Genomic DNA, 10097 nt, shown 5'->3' on the forward strand with positions numbered 1-10097 from the left:
GCTTGATGATGCTACTTCTGCTATGCTTGATACTATGCCTGATGATGCTATGCTTGATACTATGCCTGATGATGCTATGCTTGATACTATGCCTGATGATGCTATGCTTGATACTATGCCTGATGATGCTATGCTTGATACTATGCCTGATGATGCTATGCTTGATACTATGCCTGATGATGCTATGCCTGATACTGCTTTGCCACTAGGTGCAATCCTTGATGCACATATTACTAGAGTTGCTGCTAGATGTGATGATACTTCTGAAACTGCTGATACTATTGAAGTAGAACCTGCTACTATGCTTGAATTGCCTGTTATGCCTGATACGCGCTATGTTATGGAGGGAGAGATAGCTGAGGATTTTCTTGCGTGTAAGGATAGCTATGATGTTGAGAAACTTCTGCGCAAGTGGAAAGAAAAATCTCTGAACGCTAGGATGAAATACGACCCGAAGTTTGCTACTTCACCTATCTTTGTGACCGATAAGGATTATGAATTCTCTGTCGACCCTGAGTTAATCACTCTGGTCAAATCTGATCCTTTTCACGGTTATGAGTCTGAAACGGTTGTAGCTCATCTTACCAAACTGCACGTTATAGCCACCCTATTCACTAGTGAGGAAAAGATCTGCCACTACTATATGCTCAAGTTGTTTCCTTTCTTGCTAAAGGATGATACTAAGACCTGGTTCACTTCTCTTGCTCCTGGTTGTGTGCGTAGCCCCTAGGATATGGTCTACTACTTCTCTGAGAAATATTTCCCTGCCCATAAGAAGCAAGCTGCCTTGCAGGAAATATACAACTTTGCTCAAGCTCAAGAAGAGAGTCTCCCACAAGCTTGGGGGAGGCTCATCCAGCTAGTGAATGCTTTGCCTGATCACCCTCTTGAGAAGAATTAAATACTTGATATCTTCTATAATGGACTTACCGATGCTTCCAAAGACCATCTAGATAGTTGTGCCGGTAGTTTTTAGGGAACGAACTGTAGAACAAGCTGAGATTCTGTTGAACAACATCTTGTACGATGAGAATGCTTGGACTATTCCCGAAACACCTCCTAAGCCAACTCCAAAAAAAGAGGTATTCTATTCCTCAGTCCTGAAGATATGCAAGAAGCCAAGAAATCTATGCGAGAGAAAGGCATTAAATCTGAAGATGTCAAAAATCTACCACCTATCAAAGAAATCCATGGTCTCGATAACCCGATACAGGTAGTAGAAGTAAATTCTCTGCGTAGGTTTGACGAGAGTGATATTCCTTTTGATAAACATGCTAGCCTACGCATGGATGAATTTGATAACTTCGTTGCCAAACAACAAAGTTTCAATGATTAAGTGCTTGTGTGGACAGAAACGTCAATGATCTTAAACTTCTGTGTAAACATGCCTCTATGGTTACTACTCAGGTAGAACAAATACTTAAAGCTCAGAATGACTTGCTCAATGAGTTGAATGATAATTCTGTCAGAGTCGTCACTAGAGGAAGTAGAATGACCCAGGAACCTTTGTATCCTGAGGGTCATCCGAAGAGAATTGAACAAGATTCTCAAGGAGTTAGCACTGATGCACCTAGTCATCCTAGAAAGAAGAAGAAAGATGATAGGAACCTGCACGCTAGCAACCCTGTTGCTGCTACACCCGAGAGTCCAAATGATGCCTCTGTCTCTGATGCTGAAACACAATCTGGTGATGAACATGAGCCCAATGATAATATCAATAGTGATGTTCATGATGATGCTCAACCTAGCAATGAAAAGGATGTGGAGATTGAACCTAGTGTTGATCTTGATAACCCACAGCCTAAGAATAGAAGATACGATAAGAATGACTTCGCTGCTAGGAAGCATGGTAAAGAAAGGGAACCATGGGTTCAAAAACTATGCCCTTTCCTCCCAAACCATCCAAGGAAAAGGATGATGAGGATTTTGGGCGCTTTGTTGAAATGATCAGACCTGTCTTTCTTCAAATGTGTTTGACGGATATGCTCAAGATGTCTCCGTATGCTAAGTACATGAAAGATATTGTGACTAATAAGACGAGGATACCTGAGGTTGAGATTTCCACCATGCTCGCTAATTATACCTTCAAGGGTGGAACTCCTAAGAAACTAGGTGATCCCGGTGTGCCCACTATACCTTGCTCCATTAAAGGCAACTACGTTAGAACTGCGTTATGCGATCTTGGAGCCGGTGTTAGTGTTATGCCTCTCTCTATTTATCGTAGACTTGAACTGGATAAGTTGACACCCACTGAAATCTCTGTGCAAATGGCCAACAAATCAACTGCTTTCCCTATCGGCATTTGCGAGGATGTGCCTGTCATGGTTGCTAACATCACTATCTTAACAGACTTTGTTATCTTGGATATTCCCGAGGACGATGCCATGGCTGTCATCCTTGGAAGACCCTTTTTAAACACCGCATGGGCTGTTATAGATTGCAACAAAGGCAATGTCACTTTCCATGTCAACGGTAATGAGCATACGGTGCACTTTCCGAAGAAACAATATCGAGTACATTGCATCAATGCTATCGAAAATACTTCATCGATTCTTATTGGGAGCTTTGAATGCCCAATTCCTCGTGTCAAGATGAAGTATGATTTTCTTGTTGGGGAGATACACATCCCCATTGAGGTGACCTAGTGACTATTCAAAAATTCTCCGTCTTCTTTTGCGATTCGAGAAAGTTTTGTCGAGGGGATTTGATCAACCCCATTGACGGATTTCTTTCGATGACCATGAGATGGATGAATCGAGGAGTCACAAACCTCTGTTCCAAGCTTTCACTTTAGGTTGTTTAGAAGAAAAATGATAGATTTAGTTTAGTTTTTCCTGTTTTCTATTTTAGCGTCCGGTAGAAAAGTACCCCAAAAATCAAAGTTCTCCGAACGCTGTGAAAATCAAGTATGATTTTTTCTAGATTTTTTGAAAAATACTGGGACAATGAGTCTGTCTGGGGGCCCACACCAGTGGGCCACAAGCCCTAGGGGCGCGGACACCCCCTTGCTCGTGCCACCCAGGCTTGTGGGGCCCACAGGCACCCCCTCCACTCATTCTTGCTCTCATCCACTTCTCCTACCTCCAGAAAAAATCGTTTCGCAGCTCAAACCCGTGTTCTTGCTCCTCTTGCTGGGATTTTCGATCTCTTTTCTCAAATCACCGTTCTCCCAACTATTTTGGGGAAATTACTCCTTGGTAAGTGCTCCTCCATTGGTCCAATTAGTTTTTGCACTAGTGCCTTATACTCCGCGTATTTTTGCTGCCTTGGTGACCATGTTCTTGAGCTTTGCATGCTGATTCTAGCTGGTCCCAAGTAGTTTTGATGCGTAATATGGTCTCTAGGCACTTATGGGAGTAGTTTCTATGAGTTTAGTTGAGCCTTGTTCACCTTTCCTTTGGGTCACTAAAAATTTCAGAAAGGAAGATGTCTAGGAGGAACATTCATGGTGGTTCCTCAAGCAAGAGAGGTCCTCGTCTTGCGATTCGGGAGCCTGATCCTTACCAACCTAGGGACGGGCAGGTGCAACCATGTGAATGGCCTTCTGATGAATTTATGATTGAGGCAGGTTTCAAAGATGAGTTTGATGCACTTGTTCACAACGTCGGACTCGAAGAATTCATCTTCGATAAATGTGAACAATATGTTGCTCTCACTGCCTCTTTTGTTCGTAGATTCAAATTTTCAGCTGGCTGTGAGCCATTGGTACTGTTTGATCTCTATGATAAATCTTATACCATGGATTTAGAGGATTTCAATAGAATTTGCAAAATACCTATTTGGGGTGGTCTCAATGATCCTCCTAAATCTTCGGTTAGAGATTTTTGCTCTGGTATTACTGTTGGAGAAACTAGAGACATTACGCAAGCTACCATGGGGAGTATTCATTTTCCTGCCTTGCATTACTTTGCCCTCTTCATAGGCAGATGCATTAATGGCAAGATTGAGCATTGTCACCTCTGCGCACCCGACCTCAATATCCTTAAGAGCGTAGTGACGGGTGACAAGAGCTTCAACATGGGAGCTATAATGGCAAGGAGGCTGAATAAGAATGCTATTGAAGGGGATTTTTTTGGTGGCATCTATGCTATCGCATAACAAATTTTCTTGGAGTACCCATCCGCGAAGGAGATCCCCCACTGCATACAGCTTTCCTTGACCGCGTCGCTTTGACACGCTACTAGTTCCTTGAGAGGGATGACGAATCCCTCCTATACCGTTTGATATTTAACCGGCAGCGTGTTTTCTATATTACCCTTCCCGCTCCTGCTTTCTTTGACTTTCAGGTAAAACAAAGATATTACATAACCAGAGGAGAGGCAGAGGAGTATGAGAGGGAGTCAAAGGCTGCTCGTCTCCGTGAGGCAGCTATTCAGGCAGTGGCTACAACGCTCCCGTATAACCCCCATTATGATTTTGGGTTTCGCCAGGACCATCCTTGGGAGTAGACCAAGTTAGGCCAAAAGCCTAAGCTTGGGGGAGTACTTGTTTCTCACCGACTTTACATTCTTGCTTATGCTTTCACTTTGTTAGCCGGTGTTCACACTTTGCCACTGCATCATCGATGCTAGTTTATTTTGTTTTTCTAGTTTTCTTTTCGTGTGTCTGTCTAGTTTGAGAAAACCCAAAAATATTTTCTTCTTCTTCTTTTGCTTGTTGGGATCTTTCCCGTGTAGATAGTTTTATATTTCTTTGGGTCAAGGTAGAAGATATTGGTTACAATGTTTAGCGGCTCTTGCATGCATACATGTTTAGCTTTCAAAGAGCCATATTACTTTGTCTTCTCCTTTGTGTTTGCCTGCAGATTCCAGTGTAGTCCAATGCACGAGCACTCTTATTATTGTTCACATCATTCGGTCGTGCAAGTGAAAGGCAATAATGACGATATATGATGAAGTGACTGAGCCTGGAAAAGCTGGTATGAACTCGATCTATTTTGTTTTTGTAAATATGACTAGCTCATCATGCCTGATTCAGCTTTATTGTGAGAGAAACATGTTTGCAATGACAACTTAGAGATCATAGTTGCTTATGCCATGCTTACTTAGCTAGGAGAGTATAATGGTTTGTCTTGGTTGCCAACATGAATGTTGAGATGACTATTATGTAGTATGATAGGATGGTATCCTCCTTTGAATGTTTCAAGTGGCTTGACTTGGTGCATGTTCACGCATGTAGTTGAAACAGAATCAACATAGCCTCTATGATGTTCATGTTCATGGTGATTTATGTCCTACTCATGCTTGCACTCAATGTTAGTTACTCTCAATGCATTTTGATGACTATTGTCGCTCTCTAGTTGGTCGCTTCCCAGTCTTTTGCTAGCCTTCACTTGTACTAAGCGGGAATACTGCTTGTGCATGCACCTCCATAAACCCAAAGTTATGCCATATGAGTCCACCATACCTACCTATGTGCGGTATCTACCTACCGTTCCAAGTAAATTTGCATGTGCCACTCTCTAAATCTTCAAGAAATAATCTGTTTTGCATGCTCGAACCGCTCATGTGGTGACAGGGGGCTATTGGTATCTTCCATGCTAGGCGTGTTATCCTCGATATGTGTTTATTCACTATCATTCATGAGAAAGGGGCCGGTAATTGGAATTCCCAGTTCCATGCTCAAATCGAAAAGATAATTGCAAAAAAAACTTCCCCGGGATTGATGTTGGTATGGACGGTACCCGAGGATTCGGCTAGCCGTGGAGTGTGATTGATTGGTGGTGGGGGAGTCAAAACTTTACTTTTCTGTTTGGGAACCGCCTATAGCATGTGTAGCATGGAAGATGTTGAGAACTCTTAGTCATTGCGTTGACAATGAAAGCATGCCACCCAAAATTATTATCTCTGTTTTCAAAGCTTGAGCTCTAGCACCTCTGCAAATCAATGCTTCCCTCTGCGAAGGGCCTGTCTATTTATGTTCCTGTTGAGTCATCCTTCTCTTACAAAAGCACCAATTAGAGAGCACCTATCTCATTTTTATGCTTTGATTTTAACTATGTTGAGTATGACTATGACTGGATCTTCATTTCCATGAATTACAATGTTTAGTCAGCCCTTGGTCTTTCAAGGTGCTCTGCATTTATGTTTTGTAGTCTCAGAAAGAGGTAGCGAGATACCATCTATTCATACTGCTTCATGTTGTTTTGATTGAAGTTTTGACGTTTGAGACTTATTATTATTTGCTCGCTAGTTGATTATGCCATTGATATGAGTTTACCGCGAGACCTAGATGTCATTTGCTTATGTGGTTTGCTTGTGATCTTGCTGAAACTCTGGATATGAGTTAGACATAGTTGCAAAACAAGATCAAACAGAGTTCGTCAAAGTTTTTCTTTTGTCTCTTTCAGTTTGTCAACTGAATTGCTTGAGGACAAGCAAGGCTTTAAGCTTGGGGGAGTTGATACGTCTCCGTCGTATCTACTTTTCCGAACTCTTTTGCCCTTGTTTTGGACTCTAATTTGCATGATTTGAATGGAACTAACCCGGACTAACGTTGTTTTTAGCAGAATTGCCATGGTGTTGTTTTTGTGCAGAAATAAAAGTTCTCGGAATGTCCTGAAAATTTATGGAGATTTTTTTTGGAATAAAAGAAAAATACCTGCACAAAGATCCACCGAAGGAGGTGGACAAGTGGTCCACAAGCCCACAGGCCGCAGCCACCCCCCTGGCCGCGCCGTGAGGGCTTGTGGGGGCACGTGGATCCACCGCCCCCAAACTCAGTTCTATATCTTCCGTCTCGCTCGGAAAAAATCAGAGAGAAGGTTTCATCACGTTTTGCGATACGGAGGCGCCGCCACATCCTGTTCTTCATCTGGAGGGCAGATCTGGAGTCCGTTTCGGGCTTCGGAGAGGGGAAATCGTGGCCATCGACATCATCAACCTTTCTCCATCGACAATTCCATGATGCTCTTCATCGTTTGTGAGTAATCTCATCGTAGGCTTGCTGGACGGTGATGAGTTGGATGAGATCTATCATGTAATCGAGTTAGTTCTTGACGGGGATTGATCCCTAGTATCCACTATGTTCTAGATTGATGTTGCTACTACTTGGCTATGCTTAATGCTTGTCACTAGGGCCTGAGTGCCATGATTTCAGATCTGAACCTATTATGTTGTCGCCAATATATGTGTGTTTTAGATCATATGTTGCAAGTTGTAGTCACCTACTATGTGTTATGACCCGGCAACCCCGGAGTGACAATAGCCGGAACCACTCCCGGAGATGACCATAGTATGAGGAGTTCATGTATTCACCGCGTGTTAATGCGTTGGTCCGGTTCTTTATTAAAAGGAGAACCTTAATATCCCGTAGTTTCCGTTAGGACCCCGCTGCCACGGGAGGGATGGATAATAAATGTCATGCAAGTTCTTTTCCCTAAGCATGTATGACTACATACGGAATAGATGCCTACATTAGATTGACGAACGGGAGCTAGTTACTTATGTCTCCGTGTTATAGCTGTTACATGATGAATCACATCCGTCACACTCATCCATCACCGATCCACTGCCTACGAGTCTTTTAATACTGGTCCTCGCTACGTTACTTTGTCTAGGCTTGTCCCTTGCTACAAAAGGGATTGGGCCACTTTGCTGCTACTGTTGCTACTGCTGCTACTGCGCTTCCTTGCTACTTCGCTGTTACTTGTTGCAAGATCTTTTCTGACACTGTTGTCCGGGAAGAATAGTTACTCGCCTACGTGCAACCTATTGGCGCCATTGTTACAACCTTTAGGAATAGTCTGCCGTCAACAAATCGTTTCTGGCACCGTTGTTATCATACTACTTTGCTACTGACACTTTGCTTGCAGACACTAATCTTTCAGGTGTGGTTGAATCTGATAAACTCAGCTGCTAATATTTGAGAATATTCTTTCGCTTCCCTTTGGTGAACCACAAATTTGGGTTGAATACTCTACCCTCGAAAACTGCTGCGATCCCATACACTTGTGGGTCATCACTACCCGACGATGCCAAAGCCATCCCACATCAACTTTAGCAATTAGGCAAGTCGCGGTCTGTTGGAAATATGCCCTAGAGGCAATAATAAATTAGTTATTATATATTTCTTTGTTCATGATAATATTTTATTATCCATGTTATAATTTTATTAATTGGAAACACAAATACATGTGTGGATACATAGACAAAACACTATCCCTAGTAAGCCTCTAGTTGACTAGCTCGTTGATCGAAGATGGTTAAGGTTTCATAACCATGGACAAGTGTGGTCACTTGATAACGGGATCACATCATTAGGAGAATGATGTGATGGACAAGACCCAAACTATAAACGTAGCATATGGTCGTGTCAGTTTATTGTTACTGTTTTCTGCATGTCAATGTATATGTTCCTATGACCATGAGATCATGCAACTCCCGGACACCGGAGGAATACCTTGTGTGTTATCAAATGTTGCAACGTAATTGGGTGACTATAAAGGTGCTCCGCAGGTATCTCCAAAGGTGTATGTTGGGTTGGCATGGATCAAGACTGGGATTTGTCACTCCGTGTGACGGAGAGGTATCTTGGGGCCCACTCAGTAATACAACATCACAACAAGCCTTGCAAGCAATGTGACTAAGGAGTTAGTTACGGGATCTTGTATTACGGAACAAGTAATGATAGGTCTTCATGTGCGCAGGAGTTTTTTTGTTTCCCATGCAACGTTCCCCAACACGGTCTGTGTTGGTTGCTCCGAAAACTTAACCACATAGAGACCGTTCTCGACATGCCCAACAAAAGGTACTTTAAGAGTCTTGCTCCACAAAAGGGCCACTGAGTCAATACCAAAGAAAGTACTAAAGCCCATAAGTGCAAGTCGATGAACGGAAAGTAAATTGTATGCAAGGGTCTCAACAAGCATAACTTTTTCAATGGTAAGTTCCACAGAAATTACCACCTTGCCGAGACCCAATACCTTTGAAATCGCATCATCACCAAAGGAGACTTGGGTGTAAATGGATGGGTCGGGATGAACGTCCACCACCATGTCCTTTCTCCCGGTCATATGTTTTGGTGCTCCACTATCCAGCAACCATGACGCCCCACCGGAAGCAAACTCCTGCATAAGATCAATGCTTGGTTTAGGTACCCATTCTTTAATGGGTCCTCTTAGGTTAGTACCGAGGGTCTTAGGAACCCAAATATACCATGCAATGTACTCATCATAAGAGCCAACAAACTTGGCAAAAACATTTCCATCACTCGCGTGGCACAACACATAGGAGGGGTTAAAGTCACCGGTAGTGTTGGGAAGAGGGGTATTTCCCTTCATGACATTACTACCCTTAGCTTGATTCTTTTTCTTCCCAAGACTATCCTTCCCATATTTTACAAAGGTTTCCATAAGCTTGGGAGGTTGCTTGGTCTTCTTCTTATTGTTCTTCTTCTTCTTGGACTTGGGTGCAAACCCAACTCCTTCCTTTGCATCCACTTCCTTTTGACTGCTCAAAAGGTCATTAAGGTTCTTTTCACCTTGGATGCTTGTCACAAGGCCTTTCTCAAGATTCTCTCTTAATTTGTAGTTCTCTCCACAAGATGTGCATGCTCACAATAGGGTTAGTAGCATGGAAATTATCAATTAAAACAAATGGAGAGCAAGTGGCTATTTCCTTAGTGAGTTTTACTTGGAGTTGAGCATGAGACTCTTTTAAAGAGACATGAGTACTTTTCAAGGCCTGGTGAGCTTTGTTAAGTGTTGCAAGCTCTTTCTTGAGTCTAACATGATCAAGACCAAGTGCACTGTTTTCAGATTGAAGCACACTAGTAAGAACAAGAGCATGATCAATATCTTTCTTTAACTTAGCCAGGTCATCGTTAAATGACTCCTCAAGAATCAAACGAAGTCCTTGCTCCTTTTCAAGAGCAATGGAAAGATCTGCAATATCATTGGTATAGTCAAGACTATGACCTTCTACGGTAGAGTTGGTATCTTAATGAGATTCAATAATGTCATTGTCCTCACCGAGTTGTTCCAAGAGAGCAACAACATGCTTCTTTGTTTTACCCTTGAGATTTCTCATGAATTTATCAAAGGAGTTTTCCTCCTCCTCTACCTCTTCCTATTTATCTCCACTAACCATGGTAGTGGA

This window comes from Hordeum vulgare, chromosome 7H, assembly GCF_904849725.1.
Source record: "Hordeum vulgare subsp. vulgare chromosome 7H, MorexV3_pseudomolecules_assembly, whole genome shotgun sequence".
In the NCBI taxonomy this organism is placed as follows: Eukaryota; Viridiplantae; Streptophyta; class Magnoliopsida; order Poales; family Poaceae; genus Hordeum; species Hordeum vulgare.